Below are 18,077 nucleotides of genomic sequence, written 5' to 3'. Positions count from 1 at the left end.
GAAGAAGATATTTTAATTCATTTTGGGACCCCTGAAGACCAGGTTAGCCTTTGCATAAGTCCGTTTGTAAAGGAAGCTAAAAATATTTTTAGTAAATTATTATTTTATTTCTGTTATTGTTTTCATATACTTTAACAGTTTTGTTAAGTTTTAGTTTTCATTTCAGTTTTTAATTTTAATTTCATTTAATATATATTCATATAATAATCATGCTTCTGTTCAATTAAAAATTCAGTTTTTTTTTAGATCAATTCTCTCAGCATGCAGTTGGAAATCATTCTACGTGCCACACTTGGCATGCGTGCTGTAAGTTGCTAACATCTGACAGACTCTGAGCTTTCACAACTTGGTTAAACAGCACCAGTCCAGCAGGTGAGTAAATAACTTGTTAGAGGCATCAGTTTGAGCATCTAAGCCGATTTTAATATCACCCATCATTACTGCACAATCACAATGTATAGTAAGCATAGATATTAATACACTTGATCTAATCTAATTTAAAAGGAAGCTATTTTCAGTCCACCATTTGGTGCTTCATCAAATAAGGGACTCTAATATTAAAAGAGCTCGGCTCACAGGTGAACACATGTTTAGCAACCAACTTCTTAAACAACAATGAAGTCTGTGACGTGCCCTGATATTCTTCAGTTTAATATAAATCAGTTCACTAATATCAGTACCTAATTCTTTTTTAATTTTTTTTCTTTATTTCGCCTTATACAATTTCTCATTTTAGGAATTTGTTAGCTTTCGCATACCCCTTGTGGTCAGAGCACAGGGTCAGCCACTGTACAGCACCCCTGGAGCAATTGCAGGTTAAGGGCCTTGCTCAAGGGCCCAGCAGAGTAGGATCTCCTTTGGCAGTGGTGGGGATTCAAACCGGTAACCATCAGGATACCAGTGCAGATCCTTAGCCTCAGAGCCACCACTCCGCCTTTGTCTAACACTTGATTTGGATTATTTTATATAAATTAATTCCTCATTTGGCCCTGAAGACAGGCATCCAATTGTAGGACAGGATGACATTACATAGTTAGATACTAATTTTCTTAAGCTTCCACTGCCTGCCCCTCTTTTATTCACTCGTAACTTCATCTCAGATGTCAGTTTACTTCACCAGGACTCTCCTTGACAGTTTTGAGAGACATCTAATCAGTCTGATCAAACACAGCAAATGACACCCAGCAATGTCTCAGTGTGGCACTCTTTCTCACTTTGTGATTGAAGAAGGAGCCAAAACTCAACCCCTTTCAAACTTGAAGGACAACACTTAGCAGCAATTAGCAGCAAAAATGGTGAATTTCTGAGCATCCAAGACACCTACAGCAACAAGTCCACTCCTTCCTTTATAACCCTTTGCAAGCACTAGAACTCTGATCTCTGTCCCTGGATTAGCTTCTGCCCTGTAGTAAGACCCTTATTGTTTCTTTTACAAAGAATGGAATGATCTCTTCTACTCCAAAGGGAAACACAGTGACAGCCTGTAAGAAATGAAGACTATCTGTAATGGAGTTGGAAGTGAGTGCTACATTCAGTCCAGCCTGGTAAATTAAAGCAAGGTGCACAGCAAAGAGAGACCACATATAACACTTCTCTGTATAATTAGATAGATAGATAGATAGATAGATAGATAGATAGATAGATAGATAGATAGATAGATAGATAGATAGATAGATAGATAGATAGATAGATAGATAGATAGATAGATAGATAGATAGATAGATATTACTGAAGTAGGGAAGCAGTTGTACATTTTTATGCCACTAAAAGATAACCAGTAAGTGTGAAATCTCAAAGATTGTAAACTGCAGTACAACTCACAGCCACAAGGAGAAAAGACGAAGAGACAGAAATGAATCTGTTAGGAGAAAGACAAAGCAAACTGATTGTTCTTCCATGTGTGACAGAGGAAGCTCTCCATGGATACAACAATCTGGACAAAGCATCACCTCCACCTGAGTGACCATAAACCAAGTCAGGAGTTCATCTGCTCGGAGTCTGAGAACTTCTGACTGTAACTTGGTAGTTAAGGTAAAGCCACTGGATGAATTCTGGTAACTGACATCACCACAACTGTGAAGGAGAAAACTTTATCTGTTGTAAGGGTCTCATCATAAATTCAGTAAGAATACTAAAGTGGGCTTGTATCATTTAAGAACAGCATTGTGCACACACACACACACACACAGACACAGACACACAGAGGAACTGTAAGTGAGTGCCGTCACAGTCCATCCATCCATCTATCCATTATCCACCGCTTATCCAAGGTTGGGTCGCAGGGGCAGCAGCCTAAGCAGGGAAGTCAAGACCTTGCGCTTCCCAGCCACTTCCTCCAGCTCCTCTGGGAGGACCCTGAGGCGTTCCCAGGCCAGCCGGGAGATATAATCCCTCAATCGTGTCATGGGTCTGCCCCGTGGCCTTCTCCCAGTGGGGCATGCCTGGAACACCTCCTCAGGGAGGCGTCCAGGGGGCATCCTAACCAGATGCCTGAACCACCCCAACTGACTCCTCTCAATGCGGAGGAGCAGCAACTCTACTCCAAGTCTCTCCCGGATAACTGAACTCCTTACCCTATCTCTAAGGGAAAATCCAGCCACCCTGCGGAGAAAACTCATTTCGACTACTTGTATCCGCGATCTTGCTCTTTCGGTCACTAGCCAAAGCTCGTGGCAATAGATGAAGGTAAGAACGTAGATCAAATGGTAAATCGACAGCCTCGCCTTTTGGCTCAACTCTCTCTTCACCGCGATGGACCGTTGCTGAGCCTGCATTACTGAGGATGCCGCACCGATCCATCTGTCGACCTCCCACTCCATTCTTCCCTCACTCATGAACAAGACCCCGAGACACTTGAACTCCTTCACTCGAGGAAGTAATGTGTTCCCAACCCGGAGAGAGCATTCCACTCTTTTCCAGCTGGGAACCATGGCCTCGGATTTAGAGGTGCTGAGTCTCATCCCCGCTGCTTCACACTCGTCTGCGAACCACTCCAGTGAGAGCTGGAGGCCACTGTCCGATGAAGCCAACAGAACCACTTCATCCGCAAATAGCAAAATACCATCGGAGTGTTGGCTTTAAAAACTTGATCTTGTACCTCTGAACTGATTCATCTAACCTTCTGTAAGACCAGAACTGTTATGTGCCAGTTACTTCAGCTGACAATGTTTAACCAGACAGGGGTGTCAATTACAGCAATGTTCTTATGAGATGGAGATGTGAAGGATGTCACTACTCACATTACAGTAACACAGTCTCTTAAAAGAAAACAGCCTGTCCTGCCCTTTCTTCTATAGTTGCTTTGTGTTCTGAGGCCAGTCCAACCTGTCATTGATGTGGACCACCAAGTACTATTAGGAGGGGGAAATTAAGAAAAAATGGGTCTTTGTCCTAAATAATATGAAGGGCACTATATACATTCAGTCTGAGGTGCAAAGAATGAAGAGTAAAGCAGACAGGCCTGTTCCTTGTGCTGCTCCAGTGTTGCTCACACAATACTTGAGTCTGCCTGACAGATAGTCCATCATCAGGGGCATAATGCAGTGCGTAGAATTCACACTAAAATATGGCGTTAGGACAAAAGTGGAAATGTGCATACGCACAAAAAAATCCAGATGCATAAAACTCTGCTTTTGCCAACTTCCACGTTCTTCCGCTCCATAAATCCCAGCCAGCGTGTAAAGTAACGCACATGCAAAAGCCTGTTGCCACTCCCTAACTCCTCACAGAATTACGCCTCTTTGAATATGCAAATCAATATAAATAGCCCTTAAGCTCAGCGTTCTGTGAAAAAGCAATGGCAAAAGCACGGGGGAAATAGAAGAATTTCAGCAAATACCAAGTGGAGGAAAGGAAAAACACATCTCTATTACTTGCCCAAAAAGTTTGGACATGTCATTGTTGTTATTGTTTAGCAGACAATAACCTGGTTCTGCTTCAGCCTAACTACTAATTTCCCCTTGGGATTAATAAAGTATCTATCTATCTATCTATCTATCTATCTATCTATCTATCTATCTATCTATCTATCTATCTATCTATCTATCTATCTATCTATCTATCTATCTATCTATCTATCTATCTATCTATCTATCTATCTACAAACCAAGAGTGAGGGAGCTACCTACAACCACACGCTCATTCAGGAAGTGGTCCCCTGAGGCAGAGCAAGCTCTGAGAGACTGCTTTGGAACTACGGACTGGGATATCCTGCAGGGGTCACATAGTGAGAGCATTGAGGAGGTTGTTGACTGCACAACTGATTACATCAACTTCTGTATGGACATTGTATTTCCAGTAAGAACAGTACGCTGCTATGCTAACAACAAGCCATGGATTACAAGTGACATCAAGGGCCTTTTGAACCAGAAGAAAAGGGCTTTTAAAGGTGGTGATCAGCATGAGCTCAAGCGCATGCAGAAGGAACTCCGAGTCCAGCTCAGAGCGGCGAAGGAGCAGTAAAGGAGAAAGCTGGAGCAGAAGTTGCAGAATAACAGCATGAAGGAAGTGTGGAATGGGATGAAGATCATCACTGGCTGCAGCTCGAAGTGGGGTGCCACCATCGAGAGAGACTTGGAGAGAGCAAACCAAATGAACAACTTCTTTAACAGGTTTGACCACCCTAACCCATTCTCACATTGGAGTACTGCACCCTCCACCCATCCTTCTGCTGATACCAGCATAGGAGAGACATCCTTACCCACAATTACAGCAGCCCAGGTGAACAGAGAGTTGAGGAGACTTCGTGCCAGCAAAGCAGTGGGTCCAGATGGAGTATCGCCATGACTGCTGAAGGCCTGTGCATTGGAACTGGGGAGTCCTCTACAGCCTTAGGCTGGAACAGGGGAGAGTCCCGAGACTTTGGAAAACATCTTGCATCACCCCAGTCCCAAAGGTATCATGTCCTAGTGAGCTGAATGACTTCCGGCCTGTTAATCTGACATCACATGTGATGAAGACCATGGTGCAGCTGCTGCTTCATCACCTGAGGCCACAGGTCCGCCACGCCCTCGACCCTCTGCAGTTCGCATACCAGGAGAAGGTGGGAGCGGAGGATGCCATCATCTGTATGCTACACCGGTCCCTCTCCCACTTGGACAGAGCAGTGGGTCCAGATGGAGTATCGCCATGACTGCTGAAGGCCTGTGCGTTGGAGCTGGGGAGTCCTCTACAGCCTGAGGCTGGAACAGGGGAGAGTCCCGAGACTTTGGAAAACATCTTGCATCACCCCGGTCCCAAAGGTATCATGTCCTAGTTAGCTGAATGACTTCCGGCCTGTTGCTCTGACATCACATGTGATGAAGACAATGGAGCTGCTGCTGCTTCACCACCTGAGGCCACAGGTCCTCCACGCCCTCGATCCTCTGCAGTTCGCATACCAGGAGAAGGTGGGAGCGGAGGATGCCATCATCTGTATGCTACACCGATCCCTCTCCCACTTGGACAGAGCAGTGGGTCCAGATGGAGTATCGCCATGACTGCTGAAGGCCTGTGCGTTGGAGCTGGGGAGTCCTCTACAGCCTGAGGCTGGAACAGGGGAGAGTCCCGAGACTTTGGAAAACATCTTGCATCACCCCGGTCCCAAAGGTATCATGTCCTAGTTAGCTGAATGACTTCCGGCCTGTTGCTCTGACATCACATGTGATGAAGACAATGGAGCTGCTGCTGCTTCACCACCTGAGGCCACAGGTCCTCCACGCCCTCGATCCTCTGCAGTTCGCATACCAGGAGAAGGTGGGAGCGGAGGATGCCATCATCTGTATGCTACACCGATCCCTCTCCCACTTGGACAGAGACAGTGGTGCTTTAAGAATTATGTTTCTTGACTTCTCTAGCGCCTTCAACACCATCCAACCTCTGCTCCTTAGGGACAAGCTGACAGAGATGGGAGTAGATTCACACCTAGTGTCATGGATCGTGGACTATCTCACAGACAGACCTCAGTATGTGCGTCTCAGGAACTGCAGGTCTGACATTGTGGTCAGCAACACAGGAGCACCGCAGGGGACTGTGCTTTCTCTGGTCCTGTTCAGTGGACTTCCAATACAACTCGGAGTCCTTCCACGTGCAAAAGTTCGCTGGCAACACTGCTATCGTGGGCTGCATCAGAAGAGGGCAGGAGGAGGAGTATAGGAAACTAATCAAGGATGGTGCGACTCAAACCACCTACACCTGAACACCAGCAAAACTAAGGAGCTAGTGATGGATTTTAGGAGACCCAGGCCCCTCCTGGACCCCGTAATCATCAGAGGTGACTGTGTGCTGAGGGTACAGACCTATAAATACCTGGGAGTGCAGCTGGATGACAAATTGGACTGGACTGCCAATACTGATGCTCTGTGCAAGAGAGAACAGATACTTCCTTAGAAGGCTGGCGTCCTTCAACTTCTTCAATAAGATGCTGCAGATGTTCTATCAGACGGTTGTGGCGAGTGCTCTATTCTACGCGGTGGTGTGCTGGGGAGGCAGCATAAAGAAGAGGGACAACCCACGCCTGGACAAACTGGTGAGGAAGGCAGGCTCTATTGTAGGTATGGAGCTGGACAGTTTGACATCCATGGCAGAGCGACGGGCTCTCAGCAGGCTCCTGTCAATCATGGAGAATCCACTGCAGCCACTGAACAGTATCATCTCTAGACAGAGGAGCAGCTTCAGTGACAGACTGCTGTCACCGTCCTGCTCCACTGAAAGACTGAGGAGATCATTCCTCCCCCTAACTATATGACTCTTCAGTTCCATCCAGGGGGGGTAAACGTTTACATTATACAAAGTTATTGTCTGTTTTACCTGCATTTTTATTACTCTTTAATTTAATATTGTTTATTTTTATCAGTATGCTGCTGCTGGAGTATGTGAATTTCCCCTTGGGATTAATAAAGTATCTATCTATCTATCTATCTATCTATCTATCTATCTATCTATCTATCTATCTATCTATCTATCTATCTATCTATCTATCTATCTATCTATCTATCTATCTATCTATCTATCTATCTACTATTTGTTGGTTTAAACAGTGATATAAACAACAAAAGGAAGTTGACTGAGTGGCCTAGCGTGTCAGAGAAACTCGAAATCTCAAGCTCACAAATTTGCACAGTGCCCAAAATAAAAAAAGAAGTTGTCAGATATCCATGTCGCCATGAAAAGGCGAGTCGTAGACCATTGTCTGAATGCCATATGAAAGCTTATTATGGTACAGAGAAAAAAATAAACAGGGACACAATGGGAAAAAAGCTTGAAATGTCAACTTTAATCTCGAAATTTCCACTTTAATCACAAAGTTTATTTTGTCATTAAAGTAGAACATCATATACTTCATCTTAAAATCGATTAATTTACTAGTTCCTTAAATCCCATTGTAACTAAAGTAGCACATTAAATGCTTTGTTTTTGTATGTGTTTTTCTATGTGCTCTATGTGTGTGACTCACTACATGCTTCTTAAACAGGCTTTCTCTTTCTCCGACAGGACACAGAATCCATTACATTCTTGAAATTACAGCTCTCTGAATAATTAAAATACTGAGATGTATACGTGATATCATTTTCATGATGATAGGAGTTAAAGCATGGGAACACGGTGGCGCAGTGATTGTTCCTGCCTCACGCAGGATGCTTGCTGAGCCGTGCGCGACCTTTGATGTAATAATTTATTGCAGCAGTAATGTCTCTTTCAATCTTACTAACCCCCAATTCTTGTCCTTCCTTTTCTTTCTCCAAATACCCAATCACCACACAAACAGCTCTGTAATAAACATTAAGCCATCTGTAAGCTTAGAACGGAGATTCTTCAAAACTTTTTTAGAACATTGAAATATCTTTGTAGTACAAGTTTAATTATTCTGTCCATCTATCCTTCATGTGTCGCACCAGCCCCAGCAAGAATACAACGCGAGGCAGGAACAATCTGTGAACGGAGGCCAGATCGTCGCTAGAGCTGTGACACCGTGTCCTCACATGTTTAATTATTAACGATATAGATTATTTAAATGAAGTTAAAGTTTTATCTGTATAATATAATAAACATATTTTGCTGCATTTCATCTTAAAATGATATCGTCATCATATGTAAATATGAGTTTTTTAAAGTTGTGCAATATTATAACTGTATGCAAGTTTACAGTGAGGTAATTGTTCTTATAAGTTCAAACAGTTCTATAAGGAGCACTTGATGGACTGATTGATTTCATTTAGAAATCTTGGGATGAAACTGTTTGTGAACCGTGAGGTCCACACAGCAAAGGCTCTAAAGTGTTTTTGGATGAGAGCAGTTCAAATAGCGAATGGCTGAGGCAGCGTTTGGTTGATGCTGTATACCGATAATTCTCTTTCCGATCAGCTGCTGTAGAGCTGTGATTCATGCTCAGATACAGTGATATAAATACTCTGAGTGGTGCAGTGAGAGTAATATGGAAAAAAATGATCCACTGTGGCAACCCCTAATGGGAGCAGCTGAAAGAAGAAGAAGGTGCAGTGAGAGTAACAATGCTAAAGCAGTTATTGTATTTAGAATAATTTGGCCATTCCGTGGACCATTATATTGTTACAGGTTAATTACAATCAAATGCCTTAAACTAATTAACAATATGCAGTTAATTTCAGTGTATTTATAAAGCCGTGTCTGGGATGTGCATCTAAAACACAAAGGGAAACCACACAGGAACAAAAGCACTGCTTTGATGCTGGGTGCCGCCAGATTTCAAAACCAAGCAGAGAACTTGTGTACACCAGAGATTGAGCTAGTGTGAAAATGTGCGTGGCTTTCCGTCAAGTTTAGGTTTTATACATCGTGATTTGAGCATGGAAACAGGCTTATGCAACATTTTTGTGCATACACACCGTTTATACATGAGGCCCCAAGACACCACAGGCTCACCCACCTGAAGATCTCTGAGCTGACCTCTTAATTGGAATGTCTGGGTGTTCTTAATACCATTTTTTGGTGGAGAATTCCTTTAAGTTTTCCCTTCTTACTGATTTCATCAGAATCACTTCTGTATTTCAGGAATTGAGTTAAAAAAATGACAACGGGAGAAAACGTCCTCACATGTCCGAGTCAGGATATCAAATGGCCTTGTAGATCCTATAACTACTGACATTACGTGTTTAAGTCCTCCTGGGACTTCAGGAGATTCTTCACCTACACACTCCAGTTTTGTTTTGTTTTTTGTGTGTGAAGTTCTGATTTCCCAGTCGTTGATGTGATGTCTTCTAAACATCAAGAACTAAGTCACACACGAGTGTGTCCTCAAACTGACTTCATTATTTGAAACACTCTGTAAGCCCAAGCTATATCTTGAATCAGTAAAATTAAATCTTTATTTTAATCTTTTGTATGATTCATATTTGTTGAATCAAATCTCTGTGTGTCTCCTACTGTGTCAAAGTGTGGCAGAAGAAGTACGTTATGTCATGAAATGTAAAAAATGAAATGTGTTGTAAAAATATCAGGACTCAGAAAGAGAAGAAGAAATCTGAATTCTGATCTGACCACGCATGTCCTCTTGTGTGTCCAAACAGAAACTGCTGGGGGCGACACTGAATGATATCAAGAGTAGACTTGAGGTGAGAGAGAAGACACTGAAGGAGATGAGGAGGATGATGGAGGAGATGAAGGTGAGTGGAATTAACATGCTGATGATGTGCAGAGACAGGAAAAGGGAGAAGGAGAGAAGACATGTTGTGGTGTCCTTCATAGCATTTAACAGTTGACATTATTACATGTTTATTCTTTAGAGACTCAGACAGCATCACCCTAAAGACGTCTGACATTCCATTGACTTCTTAAAGGGGATTTAACTCCCCCTAACAGTAACTCAAACTGAAGGTCAAGACTAACGTTCTGAATTAGATCAGTCATCATAACATTCCTTAATGGTGTCTTCTGTTTTTTTTTAATGTTTACTCTAAATTTGTATACATTTTTAGAATTCAAATAGTACAGAACATCAGGTACCCACTGACATAAAAAAGGTGGACTGGGATTCTTTTATTCAAACAGAACAAGTTTATGAGCTTGTAGGGTGGTGTTTTCGCTGTTAAAATTAATTTGTCCTTCTCCACTCAAAGCCCCTCAGGGAGCCCACTAATCACAGCTGTTAATGGGTATGGACTGATTGTGACCCCAAGACCTGTAACTCTTACAGGTTTGTGAATATTGAGCTGGAACTTCTTAGATGTTAATTGAAAAGGTCCTTTTTCCACTGCATCCCGGGATCTTTGAAGGGGAATTCTTTGAGATGTTTTTATATGTTGTTGAGATGCTGTCTGAGTCTTTAAGACTGATCAGGATTTCTTCTGAAACAAAAATGGGATAGAGATGTTGAAAACTGGGTAGGTTAATTTTAGCAAAATTTCTGATTTGAAAGAAGTGGAAAAATCCAGGATATGTTCCAAAGATTAAACACTGTGTTGGATGCAGAAGATTACAAAGTTAAATATGATGCAGAGGAGAAAGAGATAAAAGTTTCTCTGCCTTGAATTTCCATATTCTGAGTGAGTGACAGACAATTGGATTCTTGGTATATTGAAGAAAAATAGTATTTGCTGGGGCACAAAGCAGGGCTTTTAAGAAAAGAAGTATAGCAGGATTTAATTTTAAATACGCACCAGGCTTACCTCTTTTCTTTAAGGGTCAGTGTGCTCGTCAAGTTCTTCACCGAGTTGGTCTCCTCTCGCACTTTAAGATGAACACACACAGACAGAGACATACGCAGACACACAGACCCTCACCACACAAGTGCCGTATGAAAGACGTACACACAGCACGTTATTCTCACCACTTTAACACACACGAGTGCCATATGAATAACACAAGCACAGTCCGCTCTCCCCAGCACTCCGAGAGACTTACTTATCATAGGCACGAACAACGGGCGATGTCTCCGATATATCTCACACCTAAATATCACCTTTGGTCTCCAAGAGTATATTCAGACATACAAAGGCTCAACATCCCCGGCTATCAGCCATTTATCAGCAGTGAATGTTTGACTTTAACGCACTCTTCATTACTGGACTGAGCTCTTAGTCCGCAACTCAATAAACCTGGCAGCTTGGATCATATGGCACTTCACACTGCGCCAGGCGCTCTTCACAAATTACTTTATTACCTCAAACACTCTGGATATGAAGACAAAGTGTAGAAAGTTAAAAGCAGTGTGGTGTTTATTAAAGAGCAATTATACCAGTAGAGAAAATCATCAAACACACCGTGGAGAGCAAATTCTGGATATATACAGTCTTTAGAAAAAGCTTGCTAAAAAGTAAAAATGACAAGGATGAATGCTTCTGATCCAGCAATCGTAGTTGTTCATGTGATGCTTTGCTGAAGCTCACATGGAATGAACATTGCTGGTGCCCTCTCCTGACGTCGTTCTGTTCTCTTCAGATGAGGCAAACTTATTATAAAATTCTACCAGGGGTTTTGCAACATGTGATTGTTAGATATTCTGATTGGCTGGCTGTCAATATGATGAATGAATGTTCTCAAACTCTTCCATCAGTTTGAGAACATCCGTTTTCACAAGCAAAACAGTTTTTAATGTTTAAACAATCTCCCGTCTTAAGCTGTAAACCAATGTAGTTCTGGTGCCTTTCCTTTCACAGGTGATAAAATCATCAATACAGCTTGAGACATCTCCTGAATTCCTGCTCAGATGAAACGAATGATACTGTGACTCAGGAAAATAGATTTCCTTTGATGTTAACCGTCCATTCAAGTATTTAAGTTCAACTGTTGTTTTCTCTTGAGCAAAATAAAATTAAAATATAGACCAAAATGTACAGATTATTTGTACCCCACAACATGTAAATTCATCAATTTGTTTCAATTTCCAGGTCTTTGTAGCTTGAAGGTTATTAGAGAGAAAAGGTAAATTTGAAATAGGCCTATAATTATGAAGCATGTGTGGGTCTAGGTTTGACTTTTTAAGTAATGGTTTAATGACTGACACTTTTAGTGCGCCAGGAACTGGGCGATGCAATAATGAACTATCGATAATGTAAAGAATAGGTGCTGCAAGAACATCCATTGCACTTTGTACTAGTTTCGTTGGCACTGGATTTAGGGAACTAATAGTAAATTTAATTTTAGAAATTAAAGTCAAGACCTCCTGTTTTGTAAAAGGATTAAAATTTCTAAAGTGTTGAATGCAATGTGAGACAGGGTCTGCTAAGCTAGTGTGTGGTTTGCACTATGATGCTGAGATCTGGGATCTTATATTTTTAATATTCACATTGAAGAAGTTCATAAAGTCTGTACTGGAAATGTCTGTTGGTGTTTTGCACTGAAGATCTGATTTCCCATTTGTAAATTAAGCGACTGTTCTAAACAGTACCCGAGGATTTTATTATTGCTCTCTATTATTGTAGAAAGTAGTCTGAGCGAGCTTAAAGGAGAGCTTTTTCACACTCTCTGTCCATGTAATTTGAAAGACATGTAGCTTTGTTGTTCTCCATCTGTGCTCAAGTTTCCAGCACTCTAATTTAAGAGCTTGAGTGTTCTCATTAAACCAGGGAAAGTTTCTATGTGCTTTGATCACTATTGCTTTAAGGGGAGCCACTGCACCCAGAGCATCTCTCTAGGTCACATTATAATGTGATGTTAGCTGATCTAAAGTATTTTCCACAATTACACTCGACTTACTCAAAGTATCTAAATGAAGCAGAATTACAGTCTAGATGTCACATTGTCTTTGTTTTAATCTGTGAGTGTGTTGGTAAGGGCAGAACCAAATCAAATATAATTAAGTGGTGATCAGAAATAACTTTATTTAATGGAGTAATATTTAAATTTAGAACTTCAACTTTGTAAGTTATAATTAAATCTAATGTGTGGTTATGATAATGAGTTGGACCTTTAACAATCTGACAAAATCCTATTGAATTTAACAAATAAGTAAAACATTTTCTAAAAGTGTCAGTTTACACATCAAGGTGTACATTAAAATCCCCCATCAACACTACATGATCATAATTCATAGCCAAATCAGATTAAAGGTTGCTAAATTCAGTCATGAACAATGAATATGGCCCTCATGGTCTGTAGACTAGCACTCACTCACTCATCACTAATTCTCCAACTTCCCATGTAGGTAGAAGGCTGAAATTTGGCAGGCTTATTCCTTACAGCTTACTTACAAAAGTTAAGCAGGTTTCATTTAGAAATTCTACACGTGACGATCATAACAGTCGACAACGTCCACCATGTTGAACTTTCTTATTTATGGCCCCATCTTCACGAAATTTGGTAGACAGCTTCCCTGCGCTAACTGAAACCGATGTACGTACTTATTTCGGTGATACGACGCTACTGTCAGCCGCCATATTGAACTTTCCAACGTCACTAATTCTCCAACTTCCTGTGTAGGTAGAAGGCTGAAATTTGGCGGGCTCATTCCTTACAGCTTACTTACAAAGTTAATAAGTTTTCATTTTGAAATCCTACGTGTAACGGTCATAACGGTCGACAATGTCCGCCATGTTGAACTTTCTTATTTATGGCCCCATCTTCACAAAATTTGGTATGCGGCTTTCCTGCGTTAACCGAAACCAATGTACATACTTATTTCGGTGATATGACGCCATTGTCGGCTGCCATATTGAACTTTCCAATGGTCTTTGTTACTTATGGGCCCATCTTCAAGAAATTTGGTACGCAGGTTCCCAACGCTAACTGAATCCTACTTATGTACATATATACGTCCATAGCCTGTAGCTCGGTCACCGTGTGAGGCGGTGTTGGGTCCCCCATCCCAATGCCTCCCACATTGTTGGCTGCCTGCCTATATAAGGCCGTCCGTCGCTCCAGTCTCTACATTCCCTTACTTGCTTCACCTCAGGATTCACGTCTTCATTTAAATTACGGCTTCTTACCTGTTTTATTGTTTGTTTATTAGTATTAAATTTATTGTGTTGGTATTTTAGACTTACTTTACATTGTTCAGGTACCCATTTCCTTTATCGTTCCAACCGTACCCCCATTAACATGTCTATCGAGGTGATCACCATCGATCTAAGAACTGTCACTTACCGAGTGGTTTCCATGCCCAGAGATAGCACCTGCCTTTTCCATTCTCTTTGTTACATATTGCACGGCCATATCAGGCTCACTCTTAATATCCGGAGGAACATTGTGTCTTATGTATTGAATGACTGGGACAGGTTCAAGGTGTGGACTGATGACGGTACAGGAGATAATTATACTACACAGGAGCACCATAAGAGTGAAAGGCTTAAGCCCTTCACCTATGGTTCTGCATATAAGTTGATGGCTGCCGCTGAATTGTTCGGTTATCGCTTTCAAGTGTACCGAAATGGCCAAATATTTTACACCTTTCGACAACCGCCAATGCCTCTTAAACATCTTAGATTCACAGGTGATGATTTCAGTAGTGGATACTTTGATGTTTATGAATGTTTAAACTCTCAAAAGCTGGATGTGAAGTTATCGATGAAACCGGTTGTATGCGTACAACGCTTGACAGATGCAGAATGTCACTTCAACAAAACAAGTCCTGCAAATACTGTCGTAATTGGAAACTCAAACCGATTATGAGAGCAGCAATCCAAGCTGTGAGATTTGAGACAAGATTACTGTTCACATGACCAACTATACGTTGCATGCTTAAGAGTAAGATCAGTGCACAGCTTGGTCATGTTACAACCGGAGGGCCGAACTCACAATGTGGTATACAAAGAGATCCTTAACAAATAATTATTGGTATATTTTTCCCTCAGTTTAAAAAGGTTTAATTTTATTCTTAATAAAAATTTTAAGGCAGTACTTCGCTGCGAAGCGCAGGTATTTTGCTAGTAGACAATAAAGGGAAGTTGATCAAGTGACATAGAGTGTCGGAGAAACACGAAAGCTGAAGTTTCACAGTGCCGAAATAAAAAAGAAGTTGTCAGATATCCAAGTCACCGTCAATTTTAATCTCGAAATTTCCACTTTAATCACATAGTTTATTTTGTCATTAAAGTAGATCGTCTTAAACATCATCTTAAAATTGTTGAATTTACTAGTTTCTCAAATACCATTGTAACTAAAGTAGTACGTTAGTTCACTTTGTATTGTATTTGATCTTCTATGTGCTCTATATGTGTGAATCACTATGTGCTTCTTAAACTGGCTTTTTGAGATGTATATGTGATATCATTTTCATGATGATAGGAGTTAAAGCATGTTATTAAACATGGCAACATGGTGGCACAGAGGTAGTGACGAGCTGGCACCCCATCCAGAGACTGTTCCTGCCCCTGCAAGATGCTTTCTGTGCCGTGCACAACCTTTGATGAAATAATTTATTGAAGCAGTATTGTCTCTGTCAAACATATTAACCTCCAATTCCTGTCCTTCCTTTTCTTTCTCCAAATACCCAATCACCACATTATCAGCTCTGTAATAGACGTTAAGCCATCTGTAAGCTTAGAATGCAGATTCTTCAAAACTTTGAAGGAACATTGAAATATCTTTGTAGTATGTGTTTAATTATTTCATCCATCTATCCTTCCTATGTCACGCCAGTCCTAGCAAGTATACAGCATGAGACAGAAACAATCCCTGACCTAGCTAATGCTGCAACAACGTGTCCTCACATGTTTAATCATTAACAATATAGATTATTTAAATGATGTTAACGTTTTATCTATTTTATTTTATAAACGATTTTGTCATCATATGTAAATACGCGCTTTATAAAGTGGCTCAGGTTGTGCAATTTTATAACTGTATTGCAAGTTTACAGTGAGCTAATTGTACCTTATAAGTACTAACAGTTCTATAAGGAGCACTTGATGGACTGATTGAGTGCGTTTAGAGTTCTTGGGATGAAACTGTTGTGAACCGCGAGGTCAGTACAGGAAAGGCTCTGAAGCATTTGTCGTATGAGAGCAGTTCAAATAGACAACATGGCTGAGACAGTGTGTGCTTGATGCTGTAATACCGATAATTCTCTTTCCGATCAGCTGCTGTAGAGCTATCATTCACACTCAGATACAGGGATATAAATAGTCTGAGTGGTGCATTGAGAGGAACAATGCTAAAGCAGCTATGGTGTTTGTAATAGTTTGGCCATTCCGTGGACTGTTATATTGTTACATGTTAATTACAATCAGATGCCTTAAACTAATAAACAATATGTGGTTAATTTCAGCATATTTATAAAGCTGTGTCAGGGATGTGGATTTAAAAAAGAAAGGGAAACCACACTTGAATAAAAGCACTGCTTTGACGCTGGATGCTGGCAGTTTACAAAATCGAGCGGAGAACTTACTTAAGCCAAGCATTTAGCTGACAAGTTTAGGCTTAATACATAGCAATTTGAGCGTTGTGATGGACAGCCGGGTCCCATGCCCGGCCGGGACGCTCCTGTTGTTTATATTCCGGGGGAGCCACCATGGACACTTCAGTACCTTCCCCGGGACGCTTGGTGGCAGCCTCCATGGCAGACGGTGATTCCCCAACCACCTGCAGGGCTCCATGGGAGATGGAGTCCTCCGCAGCCTGGTTGGGTGCTCAGGTGGCTGCTAGGGGGAGCTGTAGGGACCCCGCAGCCTGGCTGCTTGAATTCTCAGCCCCACCCGGGGTGGGATATAAAAAGGGCCAGCCACCTCCACTCAAGGCCAGAATCGGGAGGAAGAGGACGAGGTTGCCTGGGAGGAGTGGTGGAACAGGAAAGTGTTTGGTTTTTGTGTATTTGGTGCTTTGGACTGTGTTTGGATTGTGTGGCACGGGGAAGGCGTGTCACACAGCTGAAGAAAAAAATAAAAAGCCCTTTGAGTGTGAACACGTGCCTCTGCGTAGTCTGTGCCGGGTCGGGCGCTATATAGCGCCTTTATCACAGCGTGTAAACAGGATTACGCAACATTTTTGTGATTATGCACCGTTTATACATGAGGACCCAGGTTTCTAGCCAGGAGTGAAGGGAATGCAATCTGCTATTAATCACATCCCAACTATATAACCTTGGTAAGTGGCCAGATACAATTAAATTTTGACATTTTATTTTTGCTTTGGTGCATAGAGAGATAAAGTTTCCCTTTAACACTTCAGATTGCTGTAAATAAATATCATTAATGCTGACATGCAGCAATAAGGTAGATGCTTCATCATCAGCAACCCAGTCCAAAGCAGCCTCTATGTCAGAAATCTAAGCACCTGCAATACATTTAACATTAACTGCTAGTTTAACATAGATTATATTTCTAACATTCTGTACAAAGGAATCGCAAATTATGAGGACATAATTACAAAAGAGATGGGGGAAGAAAATATGCAAAGCTTTCATTACATTAAATTAAATTAGAGGCCCATTAACAACACCTGCACTCTTTTTTTTAATATCTCTGTCTCACAGATTTGACAAGGTGACATCTCACAACACAGCCTCAAGAACAACTGTTACAAAGAAGTCTCTGCTCCAGAAATCCTCCTTTATTTTCATAAAATTACCTTCCAACACAGTTTTACTCCTCTATACACATTATTCACCTTCTACTTCTTCACTCCAGGTGTATTTTGTTTAATTCCACTCCTAACCCCAAGCTGAGCTGGAGATGCCCTTTTTAAAGGCAGACTTTTATAAAAACTCCCAGGTCAAATTAAGTCCTCACAAGACAGTAGAGCTGTCCCCAGCAGCTCCTCTCAATGGCTGTTAAGATTCTTCACAAGGATGCCTTTTATGATTGTGTATCCCATAAACTCCTGCAGTTTCTTTAATAGGAGCATCAGCAGAGTGATGATGTTATTCAGCGTAGTTGGGTGAATGTATTGCCTGGAAAGTGGTCTTCAACCTCCTTTTTTTTGCGATTAAACTACCACTAATAACTTCAACCAATGTGACTTGACTTGATTCTAAATCTTTCTCCTATCCAATCAGAACTTTGTTGAAAGAGAGCTGGAAGAAAATGAGAAGAGTTTCGTAGCTCTGATACGGTGCATTGAGGAAGCCCACAGGAAACTGACTGAAAGGATCAAAGAAGAAGAAAAGAGTGAAATGGAGAAGGCTGAAGGAGTCATGGAGCAACTGGAGAAGGAGATTGAGGAGCTGCAGAGGATAGAAGCTGAGCTGAAGG

At 41.4% G+C, this 18,077-nt stretch overlaps 1 long non-coding RNA gene across 1 annotated transcript; it reads left to right on the top strand.

Annotated features, from left to right (window-relative positions):
• LOC120528425 lies at positions 1-18,040 on the top strand. Its single transcript, XR_005633521.1, has 4 exons — positions 1-42; positions 247-372; positions 9,522-9,617; positions 17,882-18,040. It is a non-coding gene; the product is annotated as an uncharacterized LOC120528425 (long non-coding RNA).
• Positions 18,041-18,077: the final 37 nt, after the last annotated feature.

The sequence above is a fragment of the Polypterus senegalus genome, chromosome 4 (assembly GCF_016835505.1).
Source record: "Polypterus senegalus isolate Bchr_013 chromosome 4, ASM1683550v1, whole genome shotgun sequence".
Taxonomy (NCBI): Eukaryota; Metazoa; Chordata; class Cladistia; order Polypteriformes; family Polypteridae; genus Polypterus; species Polypterus senegalus.
Note: the sequence above shows the minus strand (reverse complement) of the source record. Positions and strands in the feature narration are given on the sequence as shown.